This window comes from Zalophus californianus, chromosome 9, assembly GCF_009762305.2.
Source record: "Zalophus californianus isolate mZalCal1 chromosome 9, mZalCal1.pri.v2, whole genome shotgun sequence".
Taxonomy (NCBI): domain Eukaryota; kingdom Metazoa; phylum Chordata; class Mammalia; order Carnivora; family Otariidae; genus Zalophus; species Zalophus californianus.
Genome location: NC_045603.1, coordinates 21,650,829 through 21,672,077, shown reverse-complemented (window position 1 = coordinate 21,672,077; position 21,249 = coordinate 21,650,829). Strand labels below are relative to the sequence as shown.

General features: G+C 38.8%; 1 protein-coding gene across 16 annotated transcripts in view; it reads right to left on the bottom strand.

Moving 5' to 3' along the window:
- Positions 1-21,249, bottom strand: part of ANKS1B (ankyrin repeat and sterile alpha motif domain containing 1B) — a 1,105,044-nt gene that overhangs the window by 1,058,046 nt on the left and 25,749 nt on the right. The gene's annotated exons all lie outside the window — the stretch shown is intronic.

Sequence of the window (21,249 nt, the reverse complement as noted above, 5' to 3'; positions counted from 1 at the left end):
TTTGAGAGAGCGAGAATGAGAGAGAGAGAGAGAGCACATGAGAGGGGGGAGGGTCAGAGGGAGAAGCAAACTCCCCGCTGAGCAGGGAGCCCGATGCGGGACTCGATCCCAGGACTCCAGGATCATGACCTGAGCTGAAGGCAGTCACTTAACCAACTGAGCCACCCAGGCGCCCCTAGAGTTAATGTGTTTTAAAACCCGTCTGCACATTCTTTGAAATTCCTCCCACTGAGAGGTAAGATCTATGTGCCCTCCCCTTGAATCTGGGTCAGACTTGGTAAGTTGCTTGTAACCATGAGAATGCAGCAGAGGTGATACTCTATGGTTTCTGAGGCTAGGTCAGAGAAAGCCATACAGCTGTTCTCTGAGTCTCTTGATACACTCACTGTGGGGCCACATAAGAAATCCAGGTACTCTGACATTGCTACACTGGAGAGACCACATATAAGCACTATTCAGCTGAGCATCCACCCAGCCGTGAGTAAACCATCTTCTTCAACTAATCCAGCTAAGCCTTCAGATGACCACAACCATACAGATGACCATAGCCAACATCTGACTGCAACTACCTGACCACAGAATTGTGAGCAAAACAAGCTGTTACTTTAAATAGTTAAGTTTTGGGTAATTTGGTAGGTAGACAGCAATAGCAACCAGAACAAAATTTTAGTATAAGTAGTGATGTAACAAAAATCTAAAACATATAGCATTGGCCAGATCCCTCAGCAGCCTCACAAGAAACACAAGATAAAGATGCGCCTGGCTTGAAGAGGTTTATGGTTATGACTTTTATCTAATGGAGTAAACCCCAGTAAAATCCACCAAAAGAGTAAAAAATGTTCAAGGAAACTGTATGAACAGAAGTATTCCCAGCTTAAACTTAAATAAATAGAATAAGTAGGAAAAAAAAAAGAAGTCTTTGGACACCCAAACTTCTAGAAGTAGGAAGCAGGCCCAGAAAGCTATGCAAATGCAGATATACATCATTTCTTAAGGAAGTGAAAGAATGATTCAGAAGGAAGAATCAAGAACCCAAACGGCAGAACCAAGAGCAATGGAGAACAATTCCTAATGAGCAGTACTGGACCCTAATCAAGAAACTGGCAACATCTGACCAGCTGGATTTCAAAACTGCAACTGTCTCATGATTGCTATGTAGCTCTCATTTCTCCCATTTTAGAATGGGATGTCTATTGTGGTTATCCTATCCCTGAATCACTACTGTACAGTGGCTATGTGGGGAGCAGATAACATCTTTTCAGTTCATAGGTCTTCATATCAAGAGAAATTATATCTGAGGAGCATCACGTGCACACAGAGTTTATTTAGATAACTGGATCCTGAGCTCATGCCAGAACAAATAAGCCTTTAAGGTGGAAGAGGGGACACCTGGGTGGCTCAATGGGGTAAGCATCTGCCTTCGGCTCAGGTCATGATCCCAGGGTCCTGGGATCAAGCCCCACATCGGGCTCCCTGCTCTGCAGCTTCTCCCTCTGCCTGCTGCTCCCCCTGCTTGTGCTCTGTCTGACAAATAAATAAAAATATTTAAGAAAAAAAAATAAGGTGGAAGAGGGCTTAGAAGGTAATGAATTTTGCATTTGAGAGAATTATAAATAATTTGTGACCAGAGGAAAGACTGGTGGTTTTAAAACATGTCTATCTGCATCTTTTAAACAATTCTTTTTTTGACACGTCTCCCATCAAGAGGTGTGGTCCATGTCCACTCCCCTTGAATCCAGCCCAGTTTTAGAGACAAGCTTGTAAAAATAAAATGCAGCAGAAATGACATTATAACTTCCACGTCTTGATCAGAAAAGCCCACAAAGTTTTTTCTTGATTCTCTTAAGACACTTGATCTGAGCAAAGTCTGCCACCATGTAAAAAGTCTGACTACCCCCAAAACAGCATGCTGGAGAGGCCACATGTAGGTACTTTGGTTAGTAGCAAAGCTGACGGCCCACCAACAGCCAGCATCAACTACCAGCCATGTGAGTGAGCCAGATCAGATATCCAGCCCACTTGAATCTATATGGCTTTTAGCCCCACTGACATCTGGCTATAAGTGACAGAGCCTTAAATGAGGCACGCCCAGCATACAGACTACTGCCTAGTAACAAATTATTGACCCACAAAAATATGAGCAATATAGTCATTTTACTCTTCTACGTTTTACATAATGTCTTATACAATAGTAAGCAAAACAATAATGATGATGTCACTCTCTTTCAGTGCTTCCTGTTATTCTTAGAATAAAGTCAAGTTCCTTTTATATAATTTACATGGTCCTGCATGATCCAGTACATTTACCTGGTTGTTAACTAGTAAGTGGCCTTAGCTGAAATGTCCCTTCCTCTAAAAACTACTCCTTTTAACATCAAGTATAGGGTAGGGGCCCCTTCTAAGCATTCCTATAACATTCTTTACTTTTCCTGTTACAGTACTTGGCTATGCTACATATTTACTTACATTAATCTCTCAGTAGACTCTACATCCTCTACATGTAGGAATCACATCTATCTTATGGACCAATGTGATGCCAATACCCAGTGCACATGATAAGCATTCATATAGCTTTGCTAAGTATTAAATGAATAACAAGATCATAGGGTAGAAAAAGTAGAAAGAACCCTAATAGCAAACAAAATAGAATAGAATAGGTTAGTAATATAGGTAGGTACAAACAATATACTGTAGGAGAATGGAGAAGGGAAAACCTCTCTGAAGGAGGAATTTTGGTGAGACAATGGATACAGAATCAATACAGGAAAGTTTATTTTAAAAGGATTAATCATTAATTGTTTTTGGCATAAGCAACAATAACTGAAACAGACATAACAGGTACTTCATAAAAGATGGTATCCAAATGGCCAATAAGCATATGAAAAAGTGCTCATCATCATCATTCAGCAGGCAAATGCAAACTAAAACACAATGAGATACCACAACACACCCACTAGAATAAATAAAATTAAAAAGGCTTACAATATCAAGTGTTGACAAAGTGTGGAGTATTGACACTTTCTTACATTGCTGGTTAAAAGTGTAAATTTGTACAAACTTTCTGGAAAACTATCTGGCAACATTTGGTGAAACTAAAATTATGCCCACTCTATAACCCAGAAATTCCACTTCTACATTTATAACAGAAATGCATATAGATGTACATAAACAAATGTATACACATACACACACACCCCAAAATATGTGTGCAAGAATGTTCATGGGAGCACTATTCATAATAGCCAAAAACTAGCAACAACCCAATTGCTCACCAACAGGAGAATGTATAAACTATGGTATGTTTATACAATAAAACTATACAACAATTAAAACGTACTACCACTATCTGCAACAGCATGCATGAATCTCAGAAATGAGTAAAACAAGCTAAACAAAAGACTAGTCAGAATTCCATTCCATTTATATGAATTTCAAAAACAAACTAAGTCAAAACTAATATGAAGACAGAAGTCACAATAGCAGTTACCTCTCAAGGACCACTGACTGAGAAAGGGTATAAGGCAGCTTTCCTGGGTACTGGAAATATTCTCTATCTTAACCTGGTTTCACGGAATTGTACACAAGATTTGTGTACTTCACTATGTGGTATACCTCATTAAAAACTGTTTAAGGGGCACCTGGGTGGCTCAGTTGGTTAAGGTGTCCAACTCTTGGTTTCAGCTCAGGTCATGATCTCAGGGTCATGAAATCAAGCACCAGGTCAGGCTCCACACTCAGTGTGGAGTCTGCTTGAGATTCTCTCCTCCCCCCGACCCCGTGCCTCTCCCTGCTCTCTCTCTCAAATAAATAAATAAAATCTTTTTTAAAAATTGTTTAAATATCCTGCAAACCAGTTTACCATTCTTAAGGCACAGAAATAGTACAGACAGCAAAAGAGCGATGACCTACATAAAACAGCAAGAAAAAATTCCCATTGGACCTCCTCTGCCCTTTGGTGATACTAAACACATGACAGCTGAAATGCAGGTGTGCGGGGATCAGCAATAAACTAATGACTGCTCTCGTGCCAACTTCAGCTGGCGCACACACTATCCAAACTGCTTAAATGAAGCTGAAAGTAAACAGGCCTTTAAGAATAATATTTTTTCGGGCACCCAGGTGGCTCAGTTGGTTAAATGACTGCCTTCGGCTCAGGTCATGATCCTGCAGACCCGGGATCAAGCCCCACATCCAGCTCCCTGCTCGGCAGGGAGTCTACTTCTCCCTCTCCCACTAACCCCTCTCATGCTCTCTCTCTCTCTCTCTCACATAAATAAATAAAATCTTTAAAAAAATAAATAATATTTTTTCATTTATGTTGCTGTCCTACCAAATTTACAGAAATAATCTCTTATATTTGGATTTTATAAACATTCATTAAAATATAACTATCCTTGGGGAGCCTGGGTGGCTCAGTCAGTTAAGTATCTGCCTTGGGCTCAGGTCATGATCTCAGGGTCCTGGGATCAAGTCCCACATCGGGCCCCCTGCTCAGCAGGGAGTCTGTTTCTCCCTCTCCCTCTCTCCTCATGCTCATTATCTCTCTCTCAAATAAATAAAATCTTTAAAATATACATATATATATAATTACCTTTAATTATCTGAGACTCAACACTTAAATACTCTGGAGTTATGTAAAAGAATGAAGATGTGAACTGTATTTGGCCCATCTATGTAGTCAGTTTAGATGAACGGTAACATACTGCTAATGAGATCAAAGTTGTAGGTTCCAGCCTTAAAGGAGTCCGTTCCATGCAGAAACTAATGTCCTTTGGCATAGTCATAACAATGCTTTCCACAGTCTGATAGCTTCTATTACAAGAATCAAAAAAAAGAGAAGACACAGTATATGTATTCAGAATTGCATAAATGTTACAAATATAACAATTTAAAGCATATCGTATTATTAGCACAGTTATTGTTAATATCACTAAACAAAAAAATGAACTCTCCCTGCTTCCATATGATAAAATCAGCAGGACACCATATGGAAACTAAAATTAGATTTGGGTTATCAAAATGTAGAGGGTAAAAACTTGCAGACAAATTTGGCCAAATTGATTAAACTCAAGAACTCTGTCTCAAGACTACTCATATTTTCTTTTTATATGTGATATTTAAATCATATTTTTCTGTCCTCCCCACACTCCAGCAATCTACATTAATAGAGATTTCCAGATCTACTTGATTTGGAGGTTAAATGAGATAATGTAGTAAATTTAAAAAAAGAAAAAAAAAACAGAAAAATCATTCATTTAAAATTCTGTAATTACCCAAAAGTTATAATTACTGGCAAGCTTAACTGGAATCTAAATTTTCTAACTACTAGATTTGCCCCAAATAAGTTTAATAAATTCCTAAAAAAAAGTGATACTTAAAAAAAAATACTTGAGGAAACTGATCTACAATACAATTTACTTAATGCATCCAACTTACTATGAGAAATATACTGAGATGTTCAAGAGTGACTTAAAAGTGTTTCACATTCCACATTATTCAAATAGCTTGTAAGAGAAAGAATATCCACACAGTAATACAAAGCAAAAAGTGAGGCAAGTCATGAGAAGATACAGATAAGTGGAACCAGAAGTTGGAGAATGACATCCAGCTGACATAAGGAAAGGCATCCCCAAGGAAAGAGCATTTGAGTTAGGTTTTAAAAACTAGACAGCACAGGGACGCCTGGGTGGCTCAGTCATTAAGCGTCTGCCTTTGGCTCAGGTCATGATCCCAGGGTCCTGGAATCGAGTCCCACATCGGGCTCCTTGCTCAGTGAGGAGCCTGCTTCTCCCTCTCCCTCTACTGCTCCCCCTGCTTGTGCTCTCTCTCTGACAAATAAATAAATAAAAATCTTAAAAAAAAAAAACTAGACAGCACATAATATATAACATTATAGTTGGCTTCATTAAAAAAAAAAAAAGGCAGTAGCATTTGCCTTCACAACTGCAATGAAATAGTTATATGTGTAATTACTTAGTTGGTGTCTCTCTCCCCAACTAGACTTCAAGTTCTGAAAGGGCTGAGCCTCTTACTTTTTCAACTGTCTCTCCAGTACCTAGCAAAGCATCTGGTACACGGTAGACATTTAGAAAATATTTGCTAAATAAATGAATAACAGAGGCAGGAAAGTAATAATTTGCCTAGAAAAAAAGAAGGGATACGAAGATCAAACAAGTATTTAGCGCCAAATCACAGAAGACCTTGAAAATCAAACTGAGTAATTTTTACCTTATTTGGTTGTTAATAAGGACTCACTCAAGTTTTAAGCAGTGCAGTGACATAACTGAGTCTGTGCTTTAGAAAGTGTATCTAAAAGCAATACATACAGTGGAGCACAAAAGACAAAGAAGGTCTCGTAATTGAGATCACAAGATCATTACAGGTGTCCGGATCAAAGATAACAAGGACTTAAAACTAAAATAAAAGCAGGGGTGCCTGGGTGGCTCAGTCGGTTAAGTATCTGCCTTGGGCTCAGGTCATGATTTCAGGGTCCTGGGGTCAAGGCTCCCCTGCTCAGCGGGGAGACTGCTTCTGCTTCTGCTTCTCCCCCTCCCCCTTCGTGCTCTCTCTCTCTCTCTCTGTCGAATAAATAAAATCTTTAAAAAAAACAACTAAAATAAAAGCAGTGGGAAGGGGTTGGGCGCCTGGGTGGCTCAGGTCATGATCCTGGAGTCCCGGGATCGAGTCCCGCATCGGGCTCCCTGCTCGGCGGGGAGTCTGCTTCTCCCTCTGACCCTCTTCCCTCTCGTGCTCTCTCTCTCTCATTCTCTCTCTCTCAAATAAATAAATAAAATCTTTAAAAAAAAAAAGCAGTGGGAATATAAAGTAAAAATGTAATAATCACAGGGATATTACAAGGAAAAATCAATAGGGCAGTCATCCATTTAACCAACATCTTTTGAGCACTTACTATGTATCTACCAGACACCATGCTAGGTGCTGGAGACAGGAAATAAAAAGAAGCCACAGTCCTTTATCTCAAAGAGCTGACGGTTTCCCCAAGTTGTCCCAGTAGCAAAAATTGATTGAAAATATGATGAATGAAGAAAAGAAGTCAAAGACTCTAAGTTTTTAGTCCAGATGACCAAGAGGATTATCATCAGAGAAAAGAGCCGAAGGGGTGGGGGGGGGGGGGGGAAGGAAATGGAAGTTTTTGACATATTGGCTTTGTATAGAATATTCAAGTGAAAATGTTCAGCTGGCAGCTACAAACAGAAGACTGGAAAAGAGAACAGAGGTGAGGTCTTACAATTTGGGAAACATAGCATAAATATGAGAGCTGAAGCCAAGAGCTGGCAAAGATAAGAAAGGATATTACAGGTAGAACCTTGGAAACTATCTACATTTAGAGATGGCTAAAGAAGAAGAAAGAAAAAAAGAGGAAGCATTATCAGTAAATCAAACCAAACCAAGACAAAAGAGAGTAATCAGAGAGGCAGAAGGATCATCAAGATAAGGGGAAGTGTTTCCAGAGGCATGGACCATCAACAGTATTACTTGTAGCAAAGAAATTATAGAAAATTAGGCCTGAAAAAGAAGCCACTGGATGTGGGAACAAAAGAAATGTATTAGTGACATCTGAGAGAGTGGCAGAGTGATAAGGAAAAATTCTGTTTCCAAGAAGCTGAGGTATCATCGAATAATGAGGCAGTAAAGATAGCTAGAACAAACCACTCTCTTGAAGTCTGACCATGAACAAAAAGAAAATGGTGGAAGTCTGACAATGAAAAAAAAAAAAAAATGATGGGACAGTTTGATGGGAATGGCAGAAGGAGAATAATTTTTAGGACAGGGGACAAAAAAGCAACATTTTTAGAACAGGAAAGAACAAAGAGAGAAGAAGAAAGAAGCGCTGGTAAAAAGACAAAGATACATAAAGTATTTTATTTATTCATTCAATATATACTTATTGAGTGTCCATCATGAACTTGAAACTGGAGAATATATACTAGAGAACAAGAAATAGTCCTTCCAGAGGAAATGGAAGAATGCCACACTAACATCCATGCCACCCCTCCTCTGTTGTGTAGCAGCCATGCAGTCTGGATAGAATTAACTCTAACACCAGCCAAAGGAATTGTTAATCTTGGGTAGCCTCAAAAATCAGCAAAATCATTATCTACCTTATCAGGGTGTTTGATTCAGGAATGGGCACAGAACCCAAGTTAGTCCTATCAGAATGAAACCAGGACTTTAATGGAAAAAAAAGGACATTTCTGAATGGCAAGATACACTGAGCCGAGGTTTAAACTACAGCAGCCAGCAGCCGTTTTGCTACAGAAAAGCCAGTTTGTGATGAAGGCAACATCAAGGAGGAGAGAGCTGAGAGAAACACAAAGAAAAACAATGAAGCTCTCATCAAATTACATCTGAAACCCATCCTTCCTTTGGTCTTTTGAGTTACATGATCCAATAAATCCCCTTCTTTGTTTACGGCCATTTAAGTAGAGCTTTTTGATAACTGCAAGGGAAAGCATCCTAATCACAAATTAGATTGCCGCAGGCACAAAACTGTTATAAAAATGTAGCATAAAATAGGTCATGCCCAGTGCAAACTATGGACTGAATCCTTTCTATACTCTTCTGGCTTTAGCTGTCCATAGTTCTAAACTTTCAACCTAAGAATGCCCCTTCTGTGGTAGTACTTTGTTGAACTTTCACCCATTCCTCCCAAGCTGGTTTTCTCTTCACTGAATCCCCAGTCTGGGAGCAGCAGGGCGCTCCCCTCCCAGAAGCATCAGACTTCACTTCATCTCCATGCTCTATAATCAAGTGAAAGGTGCCTATGACTTCAACTGCAACCATCTTAATAAGGAAATTCTTAGCTCTGGGAATATCCTTTCTACAAGTCTGTTACTGTGGCTCAGTCCAGAATTTCCATCTTTTCCTATCAGCCTGGCTGATTTGTCTTCCTTCAAGACCAGACTTATAAAGCACCTCCTCTAGGAAGTCACTGCATGTCCCCTTCCCACTGGTCATTGGCTCTCAGATGCTGCCTCCTCAGGGTAATCGCCTGTTAACAAGGAGGTGTCATAGACAAATGCACTGCAGAATGATAAAGCAACACCTGGAGGGGAGTACCGTGAGGAACCCAGAGACACAGTAAATTTGCAAAAGAGAGAAACTCTGTGTTAAGTTACTGAGATAGTTAGGAGTTGCTTGTTATGGCATAACCTAATCTATCACGATTACTATAGAATATAGGCAGAATCTTTTTATAAAGAGTAGAGATGCTTACTCTGAGTGGGGAATAGAATGTGAGATACTACTCAATGCCTTTGACAGATGGCATTTTTTGACAGTTACCCATCTTTCCCTGCATCAGTGACCTTTATCAGATACATAACTTCGCAGTTTCTACTCCTAATGGGGTGGGGTATATATTAGTCAACTTAGGCTACCATAACAAAATACCATAGATTGGGTGGCTTAAATAACAGATATTTATTTTCTCAGTTCTGGAAGCTGGAAGTCCGAGATCAGGATGCCAGGTCCTAGTAAGAGCTCTCTTCCTGGCTTGCAAACAGCCACCTTCATGCTGTGTCTTCACATGGCAAGGTCAGGAGGAGTGAGAGGGAGAGTGCAAATGAACTCATGCCAGCCAGCCAGCCAGCCCTCTGGTGCCTCTTCTTTTAAGGGCATTAAACCCATTATGAGAACACACCTTTAAGATCTCATCTAAATCTAATCATCTCCCAAAGACCCCAACTCCAAATACCATTATATTGGGGATTAGGGCTTCAACATAGGAATTTATTGGGGTGGGGGGGGACACAATTTAGTCCAAAGTAGCATATATTCTCCTACCCCCTGGTTTGTGGTTTGGCCACATGACTTTCTCCAGCTAACAGAATGAGGCAGAGGTGACACTGTATGCCAGCTCCAAAGCCAGGCCTTATAAAGCTCCGATATGTTTTCATTTGCCCTCTGGCACCTCTACCACAGGCATGAGAAGAGTATGCTATGGCTAGATCACTCCACCAAGGAGGACAGAAAAACATAAAGTCTTCTCAGCACAGCCAATCCATATTTTAACAGCCTGCAATGAGAAGCAGAGCCACCTAGCCACCAAGCCTAAACCACCCTGCTGACTGAGTCCAGGCTAAATTAGCAGATGCATGAATGATAATAAATGATAGTTTTTAATATAACATACAAACATGAGTCTGGGGGTACTCTGTTAGGAAACATTGTGGTAATAGGTAACTGATATAACATCTATAGAATGTCTACAGGTAAATGGCCAAGGAGCACATCTGGCTCCTTAGGAAGAGCCTTAAGCTAACAAAGACATCAGGAAAATTAATTTGGAATTCACCAACTTTTCTCTTGAAATTCTTGTTTCTTTATTCACCTCTGCTGGTTCCTTGCAGCAGCTCCTAATTCAATTCCAATACTAGTCAGATTTATGAAAACAACAGACGAGATGGAAGAAAGGAGGGAAAAAAACAGAATCATGTAGTATTACAAAAAGTATTAATTTCAAGAAAGAAAATCAAGTACAATACAAAACACCAAAGACAATAAAAATGAAGAAGTCCTTGGATTTGGTAAGGAAGAATTTGCTAGTTCATCAGAAAGCCATTTTTGGACACTAGAGAAACAGATACATGGGAATTAAAAAAAGAATAAACTGCTTGTAGACTGAGACAGTGATTTCAGATAATTTAATTTAGAAGTTTAACAATGAAAAACAGAAAGAAAGAAGGCAACCACTAGTCGGGCTGGACATGGAACTCATTTCTTAATAGGGAAGACCTGGGCTGTATTAGTTTTCCATTACTATGTAACAAATTATCACAAACTTATTTTATCTGTTTTGTAGGTCAGAAGTCTATGTGGGCTTAGTTGGGTTCTCTGCTTAGGGTCTTACAAGGACAAAATCCAGGTGTTGACCAGGCTGAGCTCTCATCTGGAGGATCTTGGGGAGGATCCACTTCTTTGCTAATTTGGGCTATTGGCAGAATTCTGCTCCATGCAGCTTATGTTAAGACTGAGGTCCATTTCTTTGCTGGATATTAGCTGGAGGTTGCTCTCAACCCCTAGATGCTGCTCTCCCCACCCTTGCATATATTCTCTTCCATCTTCAAGCCAGCAACAATGCAAAGATCCTTTTTCATGTTTTCAAGCTCTGGCTTCCCTTTCTACTACCAGCTGAAAAACATTCTGCTTTTAAAGAGCTCGTGTGATTATATTAGGTCTATGTGGATAATCTCTGTCTTAAGATCAACTGATTAGTAACCTTAATTATATCTCAAAATAAAGGAAGTAACATCCAGCATATGCACAGTCCTAGGGATTATGGCAAGAAATCTTAGGAGGGCATTTTAGGATTCTGCCTATCATATATACATATTTAAAGTTAGAAAAGGATCCAAAAACTAAAAGATCTTGAGGATTTTAAACATCAGAATCTTGTATTACACAAATTACCAACAATTAGGAAGGAAAGAAATCAAGGAAAAATACACCATCCCAGCCTTAGCAAAAAAGGAGGATGTCTCTTCTTGGAGACTAAAAGAATGATAAAAGAGGAGACCAAGAGGCAAAAGACAGCATTTATGCCAGCTATTTACTTTGCCAAATTTAGTATCATTTTAATTGAGATACAAAGAGACATATTCTCATATTCTGGGTTCTTTGAAAAAGTTCTTCCAGATGGTTACACCTCCCTAGAGTGACAGCACCCAGTGTAGCTTTGCACATATTGGGAATTCAATTAAACACTGCTGACCATCTGATTGAGAATTCAGAGTCTGGAGTAGCTGACTCAATACAAACATATGGCTTAGTTCCCATCAAAGGAAAAATCAAGCCACTGTATTCCCCTAACACTGCACCTCCTTTGCAATGTGGGAGAAAATAGAATTGAACTAATAAAAATAGACCATGTAAAAAAGATTAGGGAACAGGCAAACTGTAGAATATAAAATTTCTCTAATTTTATCATAAAGTCAGAATTCTTCAGCTAAGAATCAACACTAAGACATTTCCTTCTTAATTCAATTCAATCAAATCAATGCTTATGTTTCAGGATATTTAGGATGAAGAAGACACAATCTGAGCGCAGGTTGCTAAGGGTTGGGGGATAAGTATACAAATGACTATAATGTGAGGTTGCGCGACAGTAAGTGTTAGAAATGAAGGGGAAAAAACAATATTAAACCACTTTAACTCTATAAAGAACCATAAGAAGTAATTGTAGAAAAGAAAATCAAAGATTCAGACAGGTTAAATACATTTTTCAAGGTCATATAGCAAGTATACAGATTATAAATTCAAATACGGGACTGACTGACCCCAAAACTCAATCTCTCCCAAAAGAGGGATTAAATCATCTCTGGTTGGCTACCCGAATAAGGGTTTAGAGTAAGGTAGAAACTATAACAGTTTCTTAGAGAAGCAGTTATTTCAGGTGGAACACAGAAAGATATATACAATTTTGAAAAGCAGAAAGGTAAAGTAAGAAAAATTCCAGAGGAAAGACCATAAGGCACAGAAGCAAGAAATATGGGTCAACATTTGGAGTAAGTAGTTCAGAAAATCTAAAACACAAACTCTTTACAAATAAATATAAAACTGGACACTGATCTGAGGGGAAATATGGAAAATTACTCTATATTTACGCTATAGTTAATGGGGGGGAAAAAGGCAAGGAAGTCCAAAACTGAGCTTGAATTAGGAAGGGAAAATTATCTCTATCCCATTCCCTCTGCCCTCTAGTCATAACGCTAGCAAACTATGTCCCACAGCCCAAATCCAACCCACCAGAGGGTGTTGTTGTTGTTGCTGTTGTTGTTACATAAATTAATCCACTTATTACAGGTAAGCAGTGTTTCAAAGGGTGGAGTATTGGTCTTTCAATTCCTTCAATCTTCTGATGGAAGACTGTGCAAGCAGACATGTTGTGAGCCCAGGCACCACCAGCTACCAATTTCATGAAGGAACCACAGTGTCAGATCCCCACAGCTCATCTTTTCATCTTAGTTTTGCCACAGAAGGACCAAGTGTACTCAGCACGCTGGCTTATTTCAATTTTCTTCACCATTTTCCTGACAGAAGCATCATAACAGGTCCTGTATTTACCGATGATTCCAACTTCTTGGCGCATTTAGCCATGTCTCCACAAACTAGGACAGAACCCTGAGAGCACCCGCCATCTGTTTTTATCAAGTTCTACTGGAACACGGCCATGTCCAGTCATTCATGAATTGTCAACGACTGCTTTCACCCTACAACAGCAAAAACCATATGGCCCATAAAACCTGTAATATTTACTTTCTAGCCCTTAACAGAAAAATATGCCATTTGCTCTAGTCTTATACCTCACAGGACTCTTTTAGTAGTTTGTTCTTGTCTAAATATAAAGCTTATATGGATATTTCTTGATTGCTCAATTTCCAATATTGTAATTTTAATTCCTATTACAGAAATTGAGAATTTTGCTCTCTTACACCATCAGCCTTCCCCCCACTCCCCTCTACACATGCTGTTCTCTCTCAGTATATGTTTAAATCAGTACTCAGTGTTTATACCATAATGAATACATAAATATTCTTTATTCCTGAGCCAGCTAATATGATTGTTTCCATAGTTATAAAAATATCTTTCTGAAGTTAATAATTACCATTTGTTTCATTTGCTTAGTTTTCCATTTACCTATTACTGTTTTTTTCCAAGTCTAACACATTTGCCAACAATTTTTTCCAAATATTCAAACATACCAAACACTCATTCTCCCAAATCTTTCCCATACTCCTCCATTCTTTTTCTCCAATCTGGACTGGGTGCTCTCTCAGCCTAGTGAAGAGCTATTTCCAAGGAACCCTTTTCTCTGCCCTCCTGCATCAAATCCTTTGTTTTTTGCATCCTATGTCTTTCTCTTTATTGATTTCCTCCCTTGTTTTATGCAAGTTCATCTTCCAGAAGCTTTTTATGAAAGGACACTTAAGATATGGTTTAATCCTTCTGAATCTTAGAATTTCTTTATACTATCTAATCAGCAGTTTGTCTAAATAGAGAAACATAAGCTGAAAATGATTTTCCTCCTAATTTTGAAAGCATCGCAACACTGTCTTCTATAATCTAGTGTTGCTGTTAAAAGTTTGATGTCATTCTGATTTCCATTCATCTCTGTATGACTTGTTTTTGTGTTTTCTTTTCTTTCGTTTTATGCAACCTCCACAAAACTTTTAGAATTTTATTTTAATCCACAATGTTCTTAAATTTCAGAATGATGTGGCTTTGTGGCCTTTTCTCATTCATTATGCTGGATACTTGGGAAGGCTTTTAAGTCTAGAGACTTGTATCCTACAGTACTAGGAAATTTTCTTACAATATTTCTTTGATAATTCCATTCAGGTCTTTTCCTTGTGCTCTATCCGTTGTCTGCTGCCACAGTAATGATGCATTACAAACCATCCTAAAATTCAGTAGCTTCCAACAGTAACCATTTATAATTGCTCTGGACTCTACCAGTTGGCTAAGCAATTCTGCTGATCTTCGCTCAGTTTGTTTAGGCAGTTCTTTCTGGTCCTGGCTGGGCATCACACGCATATTTATGGTAGGCTGGTCAACAGCTGAATTAAAATGGCATTGGTGCAATCAGAGAAAGACATGTATCATATGACCTCACTGATATGAAGAATTCTTAATCTCAGGAAACAAACTGAGGGTTGCTGGAGTGGTGGGGGGTGGGAGGGATGGGGTGGCTGGGTGACAGACATTGGGGAGGGTATGTGGTAATGGTGAGCGCTGTGAATTGTCTAAGACTGTTGAATCACAGACCTGTACCTCTGAAACAAATAATACATTATATGTTTAAAAAAAAAAAGAGAGTAGGAAGGGAAAAATGAAGAGGGGGAAATCGGAGGCGGAGACGAACCATGAGAGACTATGGACTCTGAGAAACAAACTGAGGGTTCTAGAGGGGAGGGGGGTGGGGGGATGGGTTAGCCTGGTGATGGGTGTTAAAGAGGGCACGTACTGAATGGAGCACTGGGTGGTATATGCAAACAATGAATCATGGAACACGACATCAAACACTAATGATGTGATGTGTGGTGATTAAAATAAAATAAAATAAAATAAAATAAATAAATAAAATAAATAAAATAAAATAAATAAAATAAAATAAACAATACAGTGTTGGATGCAAAAAAAAAATGGCATTGGGTAAGACATAATGTTCCATTATGGTGAGTGGGTATTAAATCACAAAGGTCAAGGAAGAACAGGTTTTAAGAAAGAAAAGACAGTCAAAAATATCAAATGCTGAGAAACACAGGAAGATGAGGATGGGGGTACCATATGATTTGGTTATCAGGAAGATAACAATGAAGTTTAAGATAGATGTTTCAATAGCATAAGAACGCAAAAATCAAAGGAGTATTTAGTAAAGCAGTATGCATAGGTTCTTCTTTTTCTCAAATAATCTGACGGTGAAGAGGATGGGAAAAAGCCTGAGATGAGAAAGCAGAATACAGTAAGGTCAAGAAAACGCTTCTTGGTTTTTTCAGTTTCTCATTTAAGAAAAAGAGAAACCTGAGCAGGAATACAGAAGGAAAGTGACAAAGAATCTCTCCTTGATCAAACTCTTCTGAAGGCTCTTCTCAACTTTCTTTGCAACTAGGCCCTAACTTTTGGGCTTCCATGTTCATCTCTTCATTGCCCAGTTTTAGGAAGAATCCTGCTAGGTCCCCATAGTGACCACAATGCTAGAGAACTGCTCAGCAGATGTAAGGTAGGTGATGCCAGGTGATGAGGATAAAATACTAAAAATTAACAAAGCCTGGATTTTTATTAATTAAAGGATTTCTTTTCCTATTTCCTCTCTCTTCTGGTGTCTGACCCACTGTGCTCCCAGGCCCTTTGTCTGCCTTGACCATTGAGATGTTGCCTTTTTTCCCAGAAATGCTATGATACACTGGTCCTCAGATCCTCAATTCCCTCCTGACATCCACCTAAGAGACCTAAGACACTGTTACCTCCATCTGGTTCCAAAACTCCCTGGTTTGTTTCTCACCATAGAAAATGGGAAGACTTTAATCCTTTGTTTTCTGGATTTGGACCTCTACAGAGGCTGGTCCCCGACCCAACCTGACCAATCTTAATCATCTATCTATTGCTCCCTACACCTCGGGGTGACAGTATAGTGTGACACTACACATCAGAGCAGCCTTTAAAAGACCTCCTGTCTGTGGGGTCCCAGCATTTAATCTCTTCTTTCTGTAGTCACCTTAGAGGCTATTGCGTATCTTTAAAAACAGCCATTTACAGGTTTTAAGAGCTCATTACATGGTCACTGAAAGAATACATAAAACTCATAACCTGGGCTTGCGTTGCAAAGAACATACATTTAGGCTGACTGAATTCTGGGTTCTTTAATTCGGTCACCAAAGTATATAGTGAAGTACTGTGTTAGGCACTGGAGGGCAGAGGGATTTAAAAAAAAAAAAAATGGTCCCTACCCTTAAACAGTTTACAGCTTAGTATAGAAGTCAGATATGTAAATAAATAATTCATACATAAACTGATTACAGTCAGATTATCCCTATTCTATAGCTTAAAAAGAAAAATCCTTTCTCAGAATTGACAGAAATAACAGTCTTAAAATAAAAAAATACAGAGTGAATAAATGAGCAAATGAACAAGCAGATGGACAAATGAGAAACCAAATATCAAACTAGTAAAGCTTTTTGGGGCTAAAGGCAGTAGGTATATCATGTAAATGAGACTTTCATTATTCTGCAACATCTCCTTTCATTTTCCTTAAATGTCATTCTCACTATAAATGCTAATTGGTTTAGCATATATAACAAATCAATCTGGTACTAGAATAATTCTATAACACAATACATGATAAAAAAAAAATCTTTGCTTCTCAGCTTTACAGATAATGGAGCTTCTAAACAGATCTAGCCCACCAGACTGATACTGGGCTACAATGCAGCCTCCCCAGACGTTCATAGTGAGCATCCATCTAATTGGTCAGTATTTGTGCTTTATGGATTATTAAAGTTTGTCATGTTTGATTGATACATTCTCTCAATTTTAGGGCAACAGGAAGAGTTCCCAAGAAAAGACATCATAACTATCTTATACTCCCTCCAAAAGTATAGAAATACCAGTTACCAGTTCGACAGCACAAGGGATCCACCTGACTGAACTGATTTTTCCTCTGTATAACACCTTGTTATTCATTATACTGACTGATTCATAGTGCAGCTGTACTGAGATATCTGATGGTATGAAGGAGATTATCTCCATTCCTTATGAGATAGAATCTGGGTTGATGAGATAGAACTGGGTTTGAACCTGAGCTCCATGAGGTGCTGTCTACATGACCTTGAGCAAGATATTTAACCTCTTTTAAATCTAAAGTATCCATGGGACTTTAACCACATGCAAATGGGGAAAATAATACTCATCTAAGTTTGCTGTGAGAAATGATGAGATGATAAACCTGTAAGACCAGCATACACTAGATGTTCAGTGAATACTAGCATTCCCTTTGAGTTATATTATCAAGCAAAATTATCTAACAACTCTTTCCCCTCGTTTTGATTAATTTTCGTTAGCTCCCTCCACTTCATTATCTCTTCATTTAGGTTCAAAGTTATTAAGAGCATGAACTTAATACTGCCTCTCCTGAAATACCTCCCAGACATTTCTGGAATCTATAGCAAAAAGAAAAGTTATGGTTCCAAATGGGCCTTTACCCTAAAAACTGCTTGCCCTTGTTTTAATGCCTCCCCCGGGGCGCCTGGATGGCTCAGTCCTTAAGCATTTGCCTTCGGCTCATGTCATGATCCCAGGGTCCTGGGATCGAGCCCCGCATCGGGCTCCCTGCTCGGCGGGAAGCCTGCTTCTCCCTCTCCCACTCCCTCTGCTTGTGTTCCTTCTCTCGCTGTGTCTCTCTCTGTCAAATAAATAAATAAAATCTTTTAAATAAATAAATAAAGTGCCTCCCCCAATCCCTATCTCTGATAATTTTCCAGCACTGAGGAAAGAATATCAACTTTTAAGTCAGGCAATTCTGAATTCCAAATCCAACTATGCTGCTTACTTAGTCAAGTAACTTACTTGTCCCAGTTACTAAATTTCTCTGTATCTCAATGTCCTGTAAATTATCCTATAAGCTATGGCAATAGGCACAGTGCCTAACAATAGTTGCTCTAAAAATGATTAAATATTTCTCAGCCCTGAGGTTACTAATCAAACCTATCTCTCAGTCAACAAATCCTCTCAAAGATACAGTCCAAAAAGATATGGCATGCCCTGTTCCACAGTTATTCACTCATTTTGTTATTCAACAAATAATTTTTGGAATGCCTTCTATGTTCAGGCATAAAATAGTAACATTTGTTTAGCACTTTAAAAGACAACTAAGACACGATTTCAGGCCTGAAGGACCTCAGGGTCTAGAGGGAAGGCAAACATGCAAATAATTACAATGCAGTATTCTAAGTGCTAGAAATAGAGGTGTATACCAGTGCAGGAATTCACAAAGGATAGAGATCAGGCAAGGCTTCCCAGAAGAGATGACTATGCTGGAGTTGAGTCTAGGAATATGAACAGGGCTTCACTGAGCACACAAGAGAAAGACGTGCATTCCAAGGACAGCAAGAACAGAAAACCCATGATGCCTGCTGACAACTCCAAGTATAGGAATCAGGTATGGCTGGAGGATGCTGCTGCAGGGGACTAATGGGAAATGAGGCAGGAAGGAAGGAGCCAAATCATAAAAAGCTTCAAATGATATTCCAAAGTGTTTGGACTTTATTCTTTATGTACTAGAGAGCCACTGATTTGTAAGTCAGAGAATAAAAAGTTTTAGAATAATTCCCCTAAGGGCAGAGGAATGAATGGGTTAGAAGGGCTAATACTGGAAGCGGTGATACCAAATGGATGTAAGTGGGAAGGGAAGGAGTCAAGGATGGCTCCAGGGTTTCTGGCACAAACATACGGTGCACAGTAGCTCCATTAACACAAAGGAGTCATACATGTGGCAGAGCAAACCAATGGGTAAAAATAATGAACATTTCAAGTTTCATAACTCCGTCAAGGGGAAGATGTTTAATAAACCATTGGCAAAAACGTGACTGCAGTACAGGAGAGAGGACTAAATTAGAGATATAGATTTAGGATATATATTTGGGAGTAATAATTTTTAAAACCAAGGAATATGCTTTTTAAAAGAAATATAATCCCTCTAGACTTTTCTTAAGCAATCTACTAATTAATAAAGACCTTTTCCTTACCTATAAAATTAATATATTTCCAAAATAATGTTTTCATGGCAAAAAAAAAAAATACAGCATGTTTCATCTTCTGAATAAACAAGCTGGTTTAATTTCTCGAGTAAACATTACTCATACTTGACACTGAACAGAGTCCAAATTCACTGAAGAAGTTAAGAAATTTCTAAAATCCCAGGAGCAATAAACCTCACCAGAGAATTTAGTCAAGAGCTTATTATAAAGGACTAAAAGTCAATGTCATACCAAAATTTTAAATAACATCATGCATCCCTTTATTTAATAAATTATTTCAAAATCAGGTCACAATTGACAGACACACTATCTTGGGCAGACAGGAGAGAGTAGGTAAGCGGGGAAAATTTCCTTTTCTCTACTGAAGCATGTCCACCAACTGTCATATTTGGAAAACAGCCAAAATGAGCACTTTATTTGCAAAAAGAACAGGAAACTCTTGAGATATTAGCAAAATGTGTGGTATATAAATGTGGAATGTAAAGAATTAAGAATCACATTTATGGATGTTTGGAAATAATGTTTCTAAGACATAGATTAAAAACACAAGCCCATCCAAGGTAATAAGCTCTGAAAACCAGAGGTAGAGCCCCTTGAATCCCTAGGGTAAGTGTCACCTTTATTTTCTAGTCTGTGACCATTTATCCAGGTTAAAGTTCCCATATACATTTCCAATACAGATATCTGGCCTCCTAAGTCTTTTACCTGAATCAGCCACTTAAATTGCCTTGAGAAAACCATGGTCAAACCATGTCTCTTTCTCTTAACCTACTTTTCTTTATGTTTCCTAACCTTACTATTCCTCTTTTGTCACAGAGTTATTTTCTAGTTTCTGGCTACATGTTTTACCAGTGAGAGCTGACACAGCTGAGGTGCTGAAGGAGAAGAGCTGAACTATTAAGGAAGGAAATCAGAGAGAAAAGAGAGAGGAAACCTAGAAATGTTAACTAAAGAGGAAACAGGAAAACCTTAGACTTCTGAATCTGTATAAGCTTGTAACCCTAGGTTAATGTTCTCAATTCAGATCAGGGCCCACAGTCTACTAAGAGTCACCAAGGGTTTTCTATATGGGCTTCTCACTAATCTAAAATCAATACATATTTTTTTAAAAATGTAACAGTAGGAATCTGGATAATGCCCAAAGCCAATAACCAGGGAAAAGAAAAGTGTAGGCATTCATTTTGAGTGATTTTACTATTTAGAAACTCCCTGGCAGTTACAACATTGCTCGCTACCAATGCCACTGTCACCTTGGATAAGGTGCCCAATTGTATCACACAGTATTCTGGCTCTTTAGAGAAGTACCGGAAGCATGACAGAGAGGAAGTGAGAAAGGCAAATTGAAGACAGATTTCTGGTTTGGGTTTATTCTCTCAAGAAGTTCACAAAATAGTCAAGGTAATACAATTTTTTCCACATGCCCCTTTCCTAAGATTTTGTCCCCATCCCTCCCCCAACCATGAGGTTAAGCCCAAAGAGATTCAGCAGCTCCTGGTACATGCTACATGACCCTGACCCCCAATCCCTGCTGCCTTGATTCCTGGTCTTTCCAACTCCTGGCAGGTCAACTTTTCTTTGATCATGTATATATACACACACACACATATACATACATACATACGTATACATATATACGTATGTATGTATGTATTTGTATAGTCCTATAAACCCCCATTTCAGTGTAAAGGCAAAGAAGCAAGACTTCAGAGAAAGGTCACATCAGACATGGATCTTCCACCACTCCTTTCCTCAACTCTTTTCTATCACAGAAACAATATATGGATTATATTGCTGAGAAAATAGTATCTGCCAATTCAAGATTCAAGAGTTTTGGAAGGATTGAAGAGAACAGGAACAGGTAGAATAGATACTCTGTGTGGTCCCTTGTTCTGCTAATGAAGTCCATAAACTGCAAAGTGTAAACCCAAGGATTCCTTAAAAATAGAAAGCCAAGGGGCGTCTGGGTGGCTCAGTC